Source organism: Lactuca serriola, chromosome 1 (assembly GCF_051521515.1).
Source record: "Lactuca serriola cultivar US96UC23 chromosome 1, Lser_US96UC23_V15, whole genome shotgun sequence".
NCBI lineage: Eukaryota > Viridiplantae > Streptophyta > Magnoliopsida > Asterales > Asteraceae > Lactuca > Lactuca serriola.
Genome location: NC_136408.1, coordinates 202,730,061 through 202,743,224, shown reverse-complemented (window position 1 = coordinate 202,743,224; position 13,164 = coordinate 202,730,061). Strand labels below are relative to the sequence as shown.

The 13,164-nt window shown below is 48.0% G+C and overlaps 26 non-coding genes and 13 pseudogenes across 26 annotated transcripts; all 39 read left to right on the top strand.

Moving 5' to 3' along the window:
* The first annotated feature begins 53 nt into the window (after positions 1 to 53).
* On the top strand, positions 54 to 171 carry LOC145079817 (5S ribosomal RNA; annotated as a pseudogene).
* Positions 172 to 371: 200 nt separating this feature from the next.
* LOC145079816 (5S ribosomal RNA) lies at positions 372 to 489 on the top strand (annotated as a pseudogene).
* Positions 490 to 689: 200 nt separating this feature from the next.
* Positions 690 to 808, top strand: LOC145083183 (5S ribosomal RNA). Its single transcript, XR_013697667.1, has one exon. It is a non-coding gene; the product is annotated as a 5S ribosomal RNA (ribosomal RNA).
* A 231-nt stretch (positions 809 to 1,039) lies between these two features.
* LOC145083038 (5S ribosomal RNA) lies at positions 1,040 to 1,158 on the top strand. Its single transcript, XR_013697531.1, has one exon. It is a non-coding gene; the product is annotated as a 5S ribosomal RNA (ribosomal RNA).
* A 232-nt stretch (positions 1,159 to 1,390) lies between these two features.
* On the top strand, positions 1,391 to 1,508 carry LOC145079814 (5S ribosomal RNA; annotated as a pseudogene).
* A 200-nt stretch (positions 1,509 to 1,708) lies between these two features.
* LOC145084736 (5S ribosomal RNA) lies at positions 1,709 to 1,827 on the top strand. Its single transcript, XR_013699168.1, has one exon. It is a non-coding gene; the product is annotated as a 5S ribosomal RNA (ribosomal RNA).
* A 231-nt stretch (positions 1,828 to 2,058) lies between these two features.
* On the top strand, positions 2,059 to 2,176 carry LOC145079813 (5S ribosomal RNA; annotated as a pseudogene).
* Positions 2,177 to 2,376: 200 nt separating this feature from the next.
* Positions 2,377 to 2,494, top strand: LOC145079812 (5S ribosomal RNA; annotated as a pseudogene).
* Positions 2,495 to 2,694: 200 nt separating this feature from the next.
* Positions 2,695 to 2,813, top strand: LOC145083182 (5S ribosomal RNA). Its single transcript, XR_013697666.1, has one exon. It is a non-coding gene; the product is annotated as a 5S ribosomal RNA (ribosomal RNA).
* A 231-nt stretch (positions 2,814 to 3,044) lies between these two features.
* LOC145083026 (5S ribosomal RNA) lies at positions 3,045 to 3,163 on the top strand. The gene has a single exon (XR_013697520.1). It is a non-coding gene; the product is annotated as a 5S ribosomal RNA (ribosomal RNA).
* Positions 3,164 to 3,395: 232 nt separating this feature from the next.
* On the top strand, positions 3,396 to 3,513 carry LOC145079811 (5S ribosomal RNA; annotated as a pseudogene).
* A 200-nt stretch (positions 3,514 to 3,713) lies between these two features.
* LOC145083014 (5S ribosomal RNA) lies at positions 3,714 to 3,832 on the top strand. Its single transcript, XR_013697508.1, has one exon. It is a non-coding gene; the product is annotated as a 5S ribosomal RNA (ribosomal RNA).
* A 231-nt stretch (positions 3,833 to 4,063) lies between these two features.
* Positions 4,064 to 4,182, top strand: LOC145083003 (5S ribosomal RNA). The gene has a single exon (XR_013697497.1). It is a non-coding gene; the product is annotated as a 5S ribosomal RNA (ribosomal RNA).
* A 231-nt stretch (positions 4,183 to 4,413) lies between these two features.
* LOC145079810 (5S ribosomal RNA) lies at positions 4,414 to 4,531 on the top strand (annotated as a pseudogene).
* Positions 4,532 to 4,731: 200 nt separating this feature from the next.
* On the top strand, positions 4,732 to 4,850 carry LOC145082991 (5S ribosomal RNA). The gene has a single exon (XR_013697486.1). It is a non-coding gene; the product is annotated as a 5S ribosomal RNA (ribosomal RNA).
* A 231-nt stretch (positions 4,851 to 5,081) lies between these two features.
* Positions 5,082 to 5,200, top strand: LOC145082979 (5S ribosomal RNA). Its single transcript, XR_013697475.1, has one exon. It is a non-coding gene; the product is annotated as a 5S ribosomal RNA (ribosomal RNA).
* A 232-nt stretch (positions 5,201 to 5,432) lies between these two features.
* LOC145079809 (5S ribosomal RNA) lies at positions 5,433 to 5,550 on the top strand (annotated as a pseudogene).
* A 200-nt stretch (positions 5,551 to 5,750) lies between these two features.
* On the top strand, positions 5,751 to 5,869 carry LOC145081054 (5S ribosomal RNA). Its single transcript, XR_013695623.1, has one exon. It is a non-coding gene; the product is annotated as a 5S ribosomal RNA (ribosomal RNA).
* A 231-nt stretch (positions 5,870 to 6,100) lies between these two features.
* LOC145082967 (5S ribosomal RNA) lies at positions 6,101 to 6,219 on the top strand. The gene has a single exon (XR_013697464.1). It is a non-coding gene; the product is annotated as a 5S ribosomal RNA (ribosomal RNA).
* Positions 6,220 to 6,450: 231 nt separating this feature from the next.
* Positions 6,451 to 6,569, top strand: LOC145082956 (5S ribosomal RNA). The gene has a single exon (XR_013697453.1). It is a non-coding gene; the product is annotated as a 5S ribosomal RNA (ribosomal RNA).
* A 231-nt stretch (positions 6,570 to 6,800) lies between these two features.
* Positions 6,801 to 6,918, top strand: LOC145079361 (5S ribosomal RNA). The gene has a single exon (XR_013694879.1). It is a non-coding gene; the product is annotated as a 5S ribosomal RNA (ribosomal RNA).
* Positions 6,919 to 7,118: 200 nt separating this feature from the next.
* On the top strand, positions 7,119 to 7,237 carry LOC145082944 (5S ribosomal RNA). Its single transcript, XR_013697442.1, has one exon. It is a non-coding gene; the product is annotated as a 5S ribosomal RNA (ribosomal RNA).
* Positions 7,238 to 7,468: 231 nt separating this feature from the next.
* On the top strand, positions 7,469 to 7,586 carry LOC145079360 (5S ribosomal RNA). Its single transcript, XR_013694878.1, has one exon. It is a non-coding gene; the product is annotated as a 5S ribosomal RNA (ribosomal RNA).
* Positions 7,587 to 7,786: 200 nt separating this feature from the next.
* On the top strand, positions 7,787 to 7,905 carry LOC145082933 (5S ribosomal RNA). Its single transcript, XR_013697431.1, has one exon. It is a non-coding gene; the product is annotated as a 5S ribosomal RNA (ribosomal RNA).
* A 231-nt stretch (positions 7,906 to 8,136) lies between these two features.
* Positions 8,137 to 8,255, top strand: LOC145082920 (5S ribosomal RNA). The gene has a single exon (XR_013697418.1). It is a non-coding gene; the product is annotated as a 5S ribosomal RNA (ribosomal RNA).
* Positions 8,256 to 8,487: 232 nt separating this feature from the next.
* LOC145079808 (5S ribosomal RNA) lies at positions 8,488 to 8,605 on the top strand (annotated as a pseudogene).
* Positions 8,606 to 8,805: 200 nt separating this feature from the next.
* LOC145082908 (5S ribosomal RNA) lies at positions 8,806 to 8,924 on the top strand. The gene has a single exon (XR_013697406.1). It is a non-coding gene; the product is annotated as a 5S ribosomal RNA (ribosomal RNA).
* A 231-nt stretch (positions 8,925 to 9,155) lies between these two features.
* LOC145082897 (5S ribosomal RNA) lies at positions 9,156 to 9,274 on the top strand. The gene has a single exon (XR_013697395.1). It is a non-coding gene; the product is annotated as a 5S ribosomal RNA (ribosomal RNA).
* A 231-nt stretch (positions 9,275 to 9,505) lies between these two features.
* LOC145079807 (5S ribosomal RNA) lies at positions 9,506 to 9,623 on the top strand (annotated as a pseudogene).
* Positions 9,624 to 9,823: 200 nt separating this feature from the next.
* Positions 9,824 to 9,942, top strand: LOC145082886 (5S ribosomal RNA). Its single transcript, XR_013697384.1, has one exon. It is a non-coding gene; the product is annotated as a 5S ribosomal RNA (ribosomal RNA).
* Positions 9,943 to 10,174: 232 nt separating this feature from the next.
* LOC145079806 (5S ribosomal RNA) lies at positions 10,175 to 10,292 on the top strand (annotated as a pseudogene).
* Positions 10,293 to 10,492: 200 nt separating this feature from the next.
* On the top strand, positions 10,493 to 10,611 carry LOC145082873 (5S ribosomal RNA). Its single transcript, XR_013697373.1, has one exon. It is a non-coding gene; the product is annotated as a 5S ribosomal RNA (ribosomal RNA).
* Positions 10,612 to 10,842: 231 nt separating this feature from the next.
* Positions 10,843 to 10,961, top strand: LOC145082860 (5S ribosomal RNA). The gene has a single exon (XR_013697361.1). It is a non-coding gene; the product is annotated as a 5S ribosomal RNA (ribosomal RNA).
* A 231-nt stretch (positions 10,962 to 11,192) lies between these two features.
* On the top strand, positions 11,193 to 11,311 carry LOC145082848 (5S ribosomal RNA). Its single transcript, XR_013697350.1, has one exon. It is a non-coding gene; the product is annotated as a 5S ribosomal RNA (ribosomal RNA).
* Positions 11,312 to 11,542: 231 nt separating this feature from the next.
* LOC145079805 (5S ribosomal RNA) lies at positions 11,543 to 11,660 on the top strand (annotated as a pseudogene).
* Positions 11,661 to 11,860: 200 nt separating this feature from the next.
* On the top strand, positions 11,861 to 11,979 carry LOC145083771 (5S ribosomal RNA). Its single transcript, XR_013698232.1, has one exon. It is a non-coding gene; the product is annotated as a 5S ribosomal RNA (ribosomal RNA).
* Positions 11,980 to 12,210: 231 nt separating this feature from the next.
* On the top strand, positions 12,211 to 12,329 carry LOC145082837 (5S ribosomal RNA). Its single transcript, XR_013697339.1, has one exon. It is a non-coding gene; the product is annotated as a 5S ribosomal RNA (ribosomal RNA).
* A 232-nt stretch (positions 12,330 to 12,561) lies between these two features.
* LOC145079803 (5S ribosomal RNA) lies at positions 12,562 to 12,679 on the top strand (annotated as a pseudogene).
* Positions 12,680 to 12,879: 200 nt separating this feature from the next.
* On the top strand, positions 12,880 to 12,998 carry LOC145082825 (5S ribosomal RNA). Its single transcript, XR_013697328.1, has one exon. It is a non-coding gene; the product is annotated as a 5S ribosomal RNA (ribosomal RNA).
* Positions 12,999 to 13,164: the final 166 nt, after the last annotated feature.

Genomic DNA, 13,164 nt, shown 5'->3' with positions numbered 1-13,164 from the left:
AGGAGGTTCTGCGTCTTGTAACACATAAAAACAATAAACATGGATAGTATTTCGGGTGCGATCATACCAGCACTAATGCACCGGATCCCATCAGAACTCCGCAGTTAAGCGTGCTTGGGCGAGAGTAGTATTAGGATGGGTGACCCCCTGGGAAGTCCTGCGTTTTTTTAGATTTTACGTGCGGTTTTTTTGCTTTTTTTCCTTCCTTTCTTGCTATTTCTATGCTCGGGTGCCCTCCGGTTCATGGTTGATGTTTTTCGTATTTTTGGAACGGAGCCGATCGGTCACGTGGGTCCCACGCCCCGCGTACCAAAACAAAGGAGGTTCTGCGTCTTGTAACACATAAAAACAATAAACATGGATAGTATTTCGGGTGCGATCATACCAGCACTAATGCACCGGATCCCATCAGAACTCCGCAGTTAAGCGTGCTTGGGCGAGAGTAGTATTAGGATGGGTGACCCCCTGGGAAGTCCTGCGTTTTTTTAGATTTTACGTGCGGTTTTTTTGCTTTTTTTCCTTTCTTTCTTGCTATTTCTATGCTCGGGTGCCCTCCGGTTCATGGTTGATGCTTTTCGTATTTTTGGAACGGAGCCGATCGGTCACGTGGGTCCCACGCCCCGCGTACCAAAACAAAGGAGGTTCTGCGTCTTGTAACACATAAAAACAATAAACATGGATAGTATTTCGGGTGCGATCATACCAGCACTAATGCACCGGATCCCATCAGAACTCCGCAGTTAAGCGTGCTTGGGCGAGAGTAGTACTAGGATGGGTGACCCCCTGGGAAGTCCTCGTGTTGCATCCCCCTTTTTCGTTGTCCGTTTGCGTTTTTTTAGATTTTACGTGCGGTTTTTTTGCTTTTTTTCCTTTCTTTCTTGCTATTTCTATGCTCGGGTGCCCTCCGGTTCATGGTTGATGCTTTTCGTATTTTTGGAACGGAGCCGATCGGTCACGTGGGTCCCACGCCCCGCGTACCAAAACAAAGGAGGTTCTGCGTCTTGTAACACATAAAAACAATAAACATGGATAGTATTTCGGGTGCGATCATACCAGCACTAATGCACCGGATCCCATCAGAACTCCGCAGTTAAGCGTGCTTGGGCGAGAGTAGTACTAGGATGGGTGACCCCCTGGGAAGTCCTCGTGTTGCACCCCCCCTTTTTCGTTGTCCGTTTGCGTTTTTTTAGATTTTACGTGCGGTTTTTTTGCTTTTTTTCCTTTCTTTCTTGCTATTTCTATGCTCGGGTGCCCTCCGGTTCATGGTTGATGCTTTTCGTATTTTTGGAACGGAGCCGATCGGTCACGTGGGTCCCACGCCCCGCGTACCTAAACAAAGGAGGTTCTGCGTCTTGTAACACATAAAAACAATAAACATGGATAGTATTTCGGGTGCGATCATACCAGCACTAATGCACCGGATCCCATCAGAACTCCGCAGTTAAGCGTGCTTGGGCGAGAGTAGTATTAGGATGGGTGACCCCCTGGGAAGTCCTGCGTTTTTTTAGATTTTACGTGCGGTTTTTTTGCTTTTTTTCCTTTCTTTCTTGCTATTTCTATGCTCGGGTGCCCTCCGGTTCATGGTTGATGCTTTTCGTATTTTTGGAACGGAGCCGATCGGTCACGTGGGTCCCACGCCCCGCGTACCAAAACAAAGGAGGTTCTGCGTCTTGTAACACATAAAAACAATAAACATGGATAGTATTTCGGGTGCGATCATACCAGCACTAATGCACCGAATCCCATCAGAACTCCGCAGTTAAGCGTGCTTGGGCGAGAGTAGTACTAGGATGGGTGACCCCCTGGGAAGTCCTCGTGTTGCACCCCTCTTTTTCGTTGTCCGTTTGCGTTTTTTTAGATTTTACGTGCGGTTTTTTTGCTTTTTTTCCTTTCTTTCTTGCTATTTCTATGCTCGGGTGCCCTCCGGTTCATGGTTGATGCTTTTCGTATTTTTGGAACGGAGCCGATCGGTCACGTGGGTCCCACGCCCCGCGTACCAAAACAAAGGAGGTTCTGCGTCTTGTAACACATAAAAACAATAAACATGGATAGTATTTCGGGTGCGATCATACCAGCACTAATGCACCGGATCCCATCAGAACTCCGCAGTTAAGCGTGCTTGGGCGAGAGTAGTATTAGGATGGGTGACCCCCTGGGAAGTCCTGCGTTTTTTTAGATTTTACGTGCGGTTTTTTTGCTTTTTTTCCTTCCTTTCTTGCTATTTCTATGCTCGGGTGCCCTCCGGTTCATGGTTGATGTTTTTCGTATTTTTGGAACGGAGCCGATCGGTCACGTGGGTCCCACGCCCCGCGTACCAAAACAAAGGAGGTTCTGCGTCTTGTAACACATAAAAACAATAAACATGGATAGTATTTCGGGTGCGATCATACCAGCACTAATGCACCGGATCCCATCAGAACTCCGCAGTTAAGCGTGCTTGGGCGAGAGTAGTATTAGGATGGGTGACCCCCTGGGAAGTCCTGCGTTTTTTTAGATTTTACGTGCGGTTTTTTTGCTTTTTTTCCTTTCTTTCTTGCTATTTCTATGCTCGGGTGCCCTCCGGTTCATGGTTGATGCTTTTCGTATTTTTGGAACGGAGCCGATCGGTCACGTGGGTCCCACGCCCCGCGTACCAAAACAAAGGAGGTTCTGCGTCTTGTAACACATAAAAACAATAAACATGGATAGTATTTCGGGTGCGATCATACCAGCACTAATGCACCGGATCCCATCAGAACTCCGCAGTTAAGCGTGCTTGGGCGAGAGTAGTACTAGGATGGGTGACCCCCTGGGAAGTCCTCGTGTTGCATCCCCCTTTTTCGTTGTCCGTTTGCGTTTTTTTAGATTTTACGTGCGGTTTTTTTGCTTTTTTTCCTTTCTTTCTTGCTATTTCTATGCTCGGGTGCCCTCCGGTTCATGGTTGATGCTTTTCGTATTTTTGGAACGGAGCCGATCGGTCACGTGGGTCCCACGCCCCGCGTACCAAAACAAAGGAGGTTCTGCGTCTTGTAACACATAAAAACAATAAACATGGATAGTATTTCGGGTGCGATCATACCAGCACTAATGCACCGGATCCCATCAGAACTCCGCAGTTAAGCGTGCTTGGGCGAGAGTAGTACTAGGATGGGTGACCCCCTGGGAAGTCCTCGTGTTGCACCCCCCCTTTTTCGTTGTCCGTTTGCGTTTTTTTAGATTTTACGTGCGGTTTTTTTGCTTTTTTTCCTTTCTTTCTTGCTATTTCTATGCTCGGGTGCCCTCCGGTTCATGGTTGATGCTTTTCGTATTTTTGGAACGGAGCCGATCGGTCACGTGGGTCCCACGCCCCGCGTACCTAAACAAAGGAGGTTCTGCGTCTTGTAACACATAAAAACAATAAACATGGATAGTATTTCGGGTGCGATCATACCAGCACTAATGCACCGGATCCCATCAGAACTCCGCAGTTAAGCGTGCTTGGGCGAGAGTAGTATTAGGATGGGTGACCCCCTGGGAAGTCCTGCGTTTTTTTAGATTTTACGTGCGGTTTTTTTGCTTTTTTTCCTTTCTTTCTTGCTATTTCTATGCTCGGGTGCCCTCCGGTTCATGGTTGATGCTTTTCGTATTTTTGGAACGGAGCCGATCGGTCACGTGGGTCCCACGCCCCGCGTACCAAAACAAAGGAGGTTCTGCGTCTTGTAACACATAAAAACAATAAACATGGATAGTATTTCGGGTGCGATCATACCAGCACTAATGCACCGGATCCCATCAGAACTCCGCAGTTAAGCGTGCTTGGGCGAGAGTAGTACTAGGATGGGTGACCCCCTGGGAAGTCCTCGTGTTGCACCCCCCTTTTTCGTTGTCCGTTTGCGTTTTTTTAGATTTTACGTGCGGTTTTTTTGCTTTTTTTCCTTTCTTTCTTGCTATTTCTATGCTCGGGTGCCCTCCGGTTCATGGTTGATGCTTTTCGTATTTTTGGAACGGAGCCGATCGGTCACGTGGGTCCCACGCCCCGCGTACCAAAACAAAGGAGGTTCTGCGTCTTGTAACACATAAAAACAATAAACATGGATAGTATTTCGGGTGCGATCATACCAGCACTAATGCACCGGATCCCATCAGAACTCCGCAGTTAAGCGTGCTTGGGCGAGAGTAGTACTAGGATGGGTGACCCCCTGGGAAGTCCTCGTGTTGCACCCCCCTTTTTCGTTGTCCGTTTGCGTTTTTTTAGATTTTACGTGCGGTTTTTTTGCTTTTTTTCCTTTCTTTCTTGCTATTTCTATGCTCGGGTGCCCTCCGGTTCATGGTTGATGCTTTTCGTATTTTTGGAACGGAGCCGATCGGTCACGTGGGTCCCACGCCCCGCGTACCAAAACAAAGGAGGTTCTGCGTCTTGTAACACATAAAAACAATAAACATGGATAGTATTTCGGGTGCGATCATACCAGCACTAATGCACCGGATCCCATCAGAACTCCGCAGTTAAGCGTGCTTGGGCGAGAGTAGTATTAGGATGGGTGACCCCCTGGGAAGTCCTGCGTTTTTTTAGATTTTACGTGCGGTTTTTTTGCTTTTTTTCCTTTCTTTCTTGCTATTTCTATGCTCGGGTGCCCTCCGGTTCATGGTTGATGCTTTTCGTATTTTTGGAACGGAGCCGATCGGTCACGTGGGTCCCACGCCCCGCGTACCAAAACAAAGGAGGTTCTGCGTCTTGTAACACATAAAAACAATAAACATGGATAGTATTTCGGGTGCGATCATACCAGCACTAATGCACCGGATCCCATCAGAACTCCGCAGTTAAGCGTGCTTGGGCGAGAGTAGTACTAGGATGGGTGACCCCCTGGGAAGTCCTCGTGTTGCACCCCCCTTTTTCGTTGTCCGTTTGCGTTTTTTTAGATTTTACGTGCGGTTTTTTTGCTTTTTTTCCTTTCTTTCTTGCTATTTCTATGCTCGGGTGCCCTCCGGTTCATGGTTGATGCTTTTCGTATTTTTGGAACGGAGCCGATCGGTCACGTGGGTCCCACGCCCCGCGTACCAAAACAAAGGAGGTTCTGCGTCTTGTAACACATAAAAACAATAAACATGGATAGTATTTCGGGTGCGATCATACCAGCACTAATGCACCGGATCCCATCAGAACTCCGCAGTTAAGCGTGCTTGGGCGAGAGTAGTACTAGGATGGGTGACCCCCTGGGAAGTCCTCGTGTTGCACCCCCCCTTTTTCGTTGTCCGTTTGCGTTTTTTTAGATTTTACGTGCGGTTTTTTTGCTTTTTTTCCTTTCTTTCTTGCTATTTCTATGCTCGGGTGCCCTCCGGTTCATGGTTGATGCTTTTCGTATTTTTGGAACGGAGCCGATCGGTCACGTGGGTCCCACGCCCCGCGTACCAAAACAAAGGAGGTTCTGCGTCTTGTAACACATAAAAACAATAAACATGGATAATATTTCGGGTGCGATCATACCAGCACTAATGCACCGGATCCCATCAGAACTCCGCAGTTAAGCGTGCTTGGGCGAGAGTAGTATTAGGATGGGTGACCCCCTGGGAAGTCCTGCGTTTTTTTAGATTTTACGTGCGGTTTTTTTGCTTTTTTTCCTTTCTTTCTTGCAATTTCTATGCTCGGGTGCCCTCCGGTTCATGGTTGATGCTTTTCGTATTTTTGGAACGGAGCCGATCGGTCACGTGGGTCCCACGCCCCGCGTACCAAAACAAAGGAGGTTCTGCGTCTTGTAACACATAAAAACAATAAACATGGATAGTATTTCGGGTGCGATCATACCAGCACTAATGCACCGGATCCCATCAGAACTCCGCAGTTAAGCGTGCTTGGGCGAGAGTAGTACTAGGATGGGTGACCCCCTGGGAAGTCCTCGTGTCGCACCCCCCTTTTTCGTTGTCCGTTTGCGTTTTTTTAGATTTTACGTGCGGTTTTTTTGCTTTTTTTCCTTTCTTTCTTGCTATTTCTATGCTCGGGTGCCCTCCGGTTCATGGTTGATGCTTTTCGTATTTTTGGAACGGAGCCGATCGGTCACGTGGGTCCCACGCCCCGCGTACCAAAACAAAGGAGGTTCTGCGTCTTGTAACACATAAAAACAATAAACATGGATAGTATTTCGGGTGCGATCATACCAGCACTAATGCACCGGATCCCATCAGAACTCCGCAGTTAAGCGTGCTTGGGCGAGAGTAGTACTAGGATGGGTGACCCCCTGGGAAGTCCTCGTGTTGCACCCCCCTTTTTCGTTGTCCGTTTGCGTTTTTTTAGATTTTACGTGCGGTTTTTTTGCTTTTTTTCCTTTCTTTCTTGCTATTTCTATGCTCGGGTGCCCTCCGGTTCATGGTTGATGCTTTTCGTATTTTTGGAACGGAGCCGATCGGTCACGTGGGTCCCACGCCCCGCGTACCAAAACAAAGGAGGTTCTGCGTCTTGTAACACATAAAAACAATAAACATGGATAGTATTTCGGGTGCGATCATACCAGCACTAATGCACCGGATCCCATCAGAACTCCGCAGTTAAGCGTGCTTGGGCGAGAGTAGTACTAGGATGGGTGACCCCCTGGGAAGTCCTCGTGTTGCACCCCTCTTTTTCGTTGTCCGTTTGCGTTTTTTTAGATTTTACGTGCGGTTTTTTTGCTTTTTTTCCTTTCTTTCTTGCTATTTCTATGCTCGGGTGCCCTCCGGTTCATGGTTGATGCTTTTCGTATTTTTGGAACGGAGCCGATCGGTCACGTGGGTCCCACGCCCCGCGTACCAAAACAAAGGAGGTTCTGCGTCTTGTAACACATAAAAACAATAAACATGGATAGTATTTCGGGTGCGATCATACCAGCACTAATGCACCGGATCCCATCAGAACTCCGCAGTTAAGCGTGCTTGGGCGAGAGTAGTACTAGGATGGGTGACCCCCTGGGAAGTCCTGCGTTTTTTTAGATTTTACGTGCGGTTTTTTTGCTTTTTTTCCTTTCTTTCTTGCTATTTCTATGCTCGGGTGCCCTCCGGTTCATGGTTGATGCTTTTCGTATTTTTGGAACGGAGCCGATCGGTCACGTGGGTCCCACGCCCCGCGTACCAAAACAAAGGAGGTTCTGCGTCTTGTAACACATAAAAACAATAAACATGGATAGTATTTCGGGTGCGATCATACCAGCACTAATGCACCGGATCCCATCAGAACTCCGCAGTTAAGCGTGCTTGGGCGAGAGTAGTACTAGGATGGGTGACCCCCTGGGAAGTCCTCGTGTTGCACCCCCCTTTTTCGTTGTCCGTTTGCGTTTTTTTAGATTTTACGTGCGGTTTTTTTGCTTTTTTTCCTTTCTTTCTTGCTATTTCTATGCTCGGGTGCCCTCCGGTTCATGGTTGATGCTTTTCGTATTTTTGGAACGGAGCCGATCGGTCACGTGGGTCCCACGCCCCGCGTACCAAAACAAAGGAGGTTCTGCGTCTTGTAACACATAAAAACAATAAACATGGATAGTATTTCGGGTGCGATCATACCAGCACTAATGCACCGGATCCCATCAGAACTCCGCAGTTAAGCGTGCTTGGGCGAGAGTAGTACTAGGATGGGTGACCCCCTGGGAAGTCCTGCGTTTTTTTAGATTTTACGTGCGGTTTTTTTGCTTTTTTTCCTTTCTTTCTTGCTATTTCTATGCTCGGGTGCCCTCCGGTTCATGGTTGATGCTTTTCGTATTTTTGGAACGGAGCCGATCGGTCACGTGGGTCCCACGCCCCGCGTACCAAAACAAAGGAGGTTCTGCGTCTTGTAACACATAAAAACAATAAACATGGATAGTATTTCGGGTGCGATCATACCAGCACTAATGCACCGGATCCCATCAGAACTCCGCAGTTAAGCGTGCTTGGGCGAGAGTAGTACTAGGATGGGTGACCCCCTGGGAAGTCCTCGTGTTGCACCCCCCTTTTTCGTTGTCCGTTTGCGTTTTTTTAGATTTTACGTGCGGTTTTTTTGCTTTTTTTCCTTTCTTTCTTGCTATTTCTATGCTCGGGTGCCCTCCGGTTCATGGTTGATGCTTTTCGTATTTTTGGAACGGAGCCGATCGGTCACGTGGGTCCCACGCCCCGCGTACCAAAACAAAGGAGGTTCTGCGTCTTGTAACACATAAAAACAATAAACATGGATAGTATTTCGGGTGCGATCATACCAGCACTAATGCACCGGATCCCATCAGAACTCCGCAGTTAAGCGTGCTTGGGCGAGAGTAGTACTAGGATGGGTGACCCCCTGGGAAGTCCTCGTGTTGCACCCCCCCTTTTTCGTTGTCCGTTTGCGTTTTTTTAGATTTTACGTGCGGTTTTTTTGCTTTTTTTCCTTTCTTTCTTGCTATTTCTATGCTCGGGTGCCCTCCGGTTCATGGTTGATGCTTTTCGTATTTTTGGAACGGAGCCGATCGGTCACGTGGGTCCCACGCCCCGCGTACCAAAACAAAGGAGGTTCTGCGTCTTGTAACACATAAAAACAATAAACATGGATAGTATTTCGGGTGCGATCATACCAGCACTAATGCACCGGATCCCATCAGAACTCCGCAGTTAAGCGTGCTTGGGCGAGAGTAGTATTAGGATGGGTGACCCCCTGGGAAGTCCTGCGTTTTTTTAGATTTTACGTGCGGTTTTTTTGCTTTTTTTCCTTTCTTTCTTGCTATTTCTATGCTCGGGTGCCCTCCGGTTCATGGTTGATGCTTTTCGTATTTTTGGAACGGAGCCGATCGGTCACGTGGGTCCCACGCCCCGCGTACCAAAACAAAGGAGGTTCTGCGTCTTGTAACACATAAAAACAATAAACATGGATAGTATTTCGGGTGCGATCATACCAGCACTAATGCACCGGATCCCATCAGAACTCCGCAGTTAAGCGTGCTTGGGCGAGAGTAGTACTAGGATGGGTGACCCCCTGGGAAGTCCTCGTGTTGCACCCCCCTTTTTCGTTGTCCGTTTGCGTTTTTTTAGATTTTACGTGCGGTTTTTTTGCTTTTTTTCCTTTCTTTCTTGCTATTTCTATGCTCGGGTGCCCTCCGGTTCATGGTTGATGCTTTTCGTATTTTTGGAACGGAGCCGATCGGTCACGTGGGTCCCACGCCCCGCGTACCAAAACAAAGGAGGTTCTGCGTCTTGTAACACATAAAAACAATAAACATGGATAGTATTTCGGGTGCGATCATACCAGCACTAATGCACCGGATCCCATCAGAACTCCGCAGTTAAGCGTGCTTGGGCGAGAGTAGTACTAGGATGGGTGACCCCCTGGGAAGTCCTCGTGTTGCACCCCTCTTTTTCGTTGTCCGTTTGCGTTTTTTTAGATTTTACGTGCGGTTTTTTTGCTTTTTTTCCTTTCTTTCTTGCTATTTCTATGCTCGGGTGCCCTCCGGTTCATGGTTGATGCTTTTCGTATTTTTGGAACGGAGCCGATCGGTCACGTGGGTCCCACGCCCCGCGTACCAAAACAAAGGAGGTTCTGCGTCTTGTAACACATAAAAACAATAAACATGGATAGTATTTCGGGTGCGATCATACCAGCACTAATGCACCGGATCCCATCAGAACTCCGCAGTTAAGCGTGCTTGGGCGAGAGTAGTATTAGGATGGGTGACCCCCTGGGAAGTCCTGCGTTTTTTTAGATTTTACGTGCGGTTTTTTTGCTTTTTTTCCTTTCTTTCTTGCTATTTCTATGCTCGGGTGCCCTCCGGTTCATGGTTGATGCTTTTCGTATTTTTGGAACGGAGCCGATCGGTCACGTGGGTCCCACGCCCCGCGTACCAAAACAAAGGAGGTTCTGCGTCTTGTAACACATAAAAACAATAAACATGGATAGTATTTCGGGTGCGATCATACCAGCACTAATGCACCGGATCCCATCAGAACTCCGCAGTTAAGCGTGCTTGGGCGAGAGTAGTACTAGGATGGGTGACCCCCTGGGAAGTCCTCGTGTTGCACCCCCCCTTTTTCGTTGTCCGTTTGCGTTTTTTTAGATTTTACGTGCGGTTTTTTTGCTTTTTTTCCTTTCTTTCTTGCTATTTCTATGCTCGGGTGCCCTCCGGTTCATGGTTGATGCTTTTCGTATTTTTGGAACGGAGCCGATCGGTCACGTGGGTCCCACGCCCCGCGTACCAAAACAAAGGAGGTTCTGCGTCTTGTAACACATAAAAACAATAAACATGGATAGTATTTCGGGTGCGATCATACCAGCACTAATGCACCGGATCCCATCAGAACTCCGCAGTTAAGCGTGCTTGGGCGAGAGTAGTATTAGGATGGGTGACCCCCTGGGAAGTCCTGCGTTTTTTTAGATTTTACGTGCGGTTTTTTTGCTTTTTTTCCTTTCTTTCTTGCTATTTCTATGCTCGGGTGCCCTCCGGTTCATGGTTGATGCTTTTCGTATTTTTGGAACGGAGCCGATCGGTCACGTGGGTCCCACGCCCCGCGTACCAAAACAAAGGAGGTTCTGCGTCTTGTAACACATAAAAACAATAAACATGGATAGTATTTCGGGTGCGATCATACCAGCACTAATGCACCGGATCCCATCAGAACTCCGCAGTTAAGCGTGCTTGGGCGAGAGTAGTACTAGGATGGGTGACCCCCTGGGAAGTCCTCGTGTTGCACCCCCCTTTTTCGTTGTCCGTTTGCGTTTTTTTAGATTTTACGTGCGGTTTTTTTGCTTTTTTTCCTTTCTTTCTTGCTATTTCTATGCTCGGGTGCCCTCCGGTTCATGGTTGATGCTTTTCGTATTTTTGGAACGGAGCCGATCGGTCACGTGGGTCCCACGCCCCGCGTACCAAAACAAAGGAGGTTCTGCGTCTTGTAACACATAAAAACAATAAACATGGATAGTATTTCGGGTGCGATCATACCAGCACTAATGCACCGGATCCCATCAGAACTCCGCAGTTAAGCGTGCTTGGGCGAGAGTAGTACTAGGATGGGTGACCCCCTGGGAAGTCCTCGTGTTGCACCCCCCTTTTTCGTTGTCCGTTTGCGTTTTTTTAGATTTTACGTGCGGTTTTTTTGTTTTTTTTCCTTTCTTTCTTGCTATTTCTATGCTCGGGTGCCCTCCGGTTCATGGTTGATGCTTTTCGTATTTTTGGAACGGAGCCGATCGGTCACGTGGGTCCCACGCCCCGCGTACCAAAACAAAGGAGGTTCTGCGTCTTGTAACACATAAAAACAATAAACATGGATAGTATTTCGGGTGCGATCATACCAGCACTAATGCACCGGATCCCATCAGAACTCCGCAGTTAAGCGTGCTTGGGCGAGAGTAGTACTAGGATGGGTGACCCCCTGGGAAGTCCTCGTGTTGCACCCCTCTTTTTCGTTGTCCGTTTGCGTTTTTTTAGATTTTACGTGCGGTTTTTTTGCTTTTTTTCCTTTCTTTCTTGCTATTTCTATGCTCGGGTGCCCTCCGGTTCATGGTTGATGCTTTTCGTATTTTTGGAACGGAGCCGATCGGTCACGTGGGTCCCACGCCCCGCGTACCAAAACAAAGGAGGTTCTGCGTCTTGTAACACATAAAAACAATAAACATGGATAGTATTTCGGGTGCGATCATACCAGCACTAATGCACCGGATCCCATCAGAACTCCGCAGTTAAGCGTGCTTGGGCGAGAGTAGTATTAGGATGGGTGACCCCCTGGGAAGTCCTGCGTTTTTTTAGATTTTACGTGCGGTTTTTTTGCTTTTTTTCCTTTCTTTCTTGCTATTTCTATGCTCGGGTGCCCTCCGGTTCATGGTTGATGCTTTTCGTATTTTTGGAACGGAGCCGATCGGTCACGTGGGTCCCACGCCCCGCGTACCAAAACAAAGGAGGTTCTGCGTCTTGTAACACATAAAAACAATAAACATGGATAGTATTTCGGGTGCGATCATACCAGCACTAATGCACCAGATCCCATCAGAACTCCGCAGTTAAGCGTGCTTGGGCGAGAGTAGTACTAGGATGGGTGACCCCCTGGGAAGTCCTCGTGTTGCACCCCCCTTTTTCGTTGTCCGTTTGCGTTTTTTTAGATTTTACGTGCGGTTTTTTTGCTTTTTTTCCTTTCTTTCTTGCTATTTCTATGCTCGGGTGCCCTCCGGTTCATGGTTGATGCTTTTCGTATTTTTGGAACGGAGCCGATCGGTCACGTGGGTCCCACGCCCCGCGTACCAAAACAAAGGAGGTTCTGCGTCTTGTAACACATAAAAACAATAAACATGGATAGTATTTCGGGTGCGATCATACCAGCACTAATGCACCGGATCCCATCAGAACTCCGCAGTTAAGCGTGCTTGGGCGAGAGTAGTACTAGGATGGGTGACCCCCTGGGAAGTCCTCGTGTTGCACCCCCCCTTTTTCGTTGTCCGTTTGCGTTTTTTTAGATTTTACGTGCGGTTTTTTTGCTTTTTTTCCTTTCTTTCTTGCTATTTCTATGCTCGGGTGCCCTCCGGTTCATGGTTGATGCTTTTCGTATTTTTGGAACGGAGCCGATCGGTCACGTGGGTCCCACGCCCCGCGTACCAAAACAAAGGAGGTTCTGCGTCTTGTAACACATAAAAACAATAAACATGGATAGTATTTCGGGTGCGATCATACCAGCACTAATGCACCGGATCCCATCAGAACTCCGCAGTTAAGCGTGCTTGGGCGAGAGTAGTATTAGGATGGGTGACCCCCTGGGAAGTCCTGCGTTTTTTTAGATTTTACGTGCGGTTTTTTTGCTTTTTTTCCTTTCTTTCTTGCTATTTCTATGCTCGGGTGCCCTCCGGTTCATGGTTGATGCTTTTCGTATTTTTGGAACGGAGCCGATCGGTCACGTGGGTCCCACGCCCCGCGTACCAAAACAAAGGAGGTTCTGCGTCTTGTAACACATAAAAACAATAAACATGGATAGTATTTCGGGTGCGATCATACCAGCACTAATGCACCGGATCCCATCAGAACTCCGCAGTTAAGCGTGCTTGGGCGAGAGTAGTACTAGGATGGGTGACCCCCTGGGAAGTCCTCGTGTTGCACCCCCCTTTTTCGTTGTCCGTTTGCGTTTTTTTAGATTTTACGTGCGGTTTTTTTGCTTTTTTTCCTTTCTTTCTTGCTATTTCTATGCTCGGGTGCCCTCCGGTTCATGGTTGATGCTTTTCGTATTTTTGGAACGGAGCCGATCGGTCACGTGGGTCCCACGCCCCGC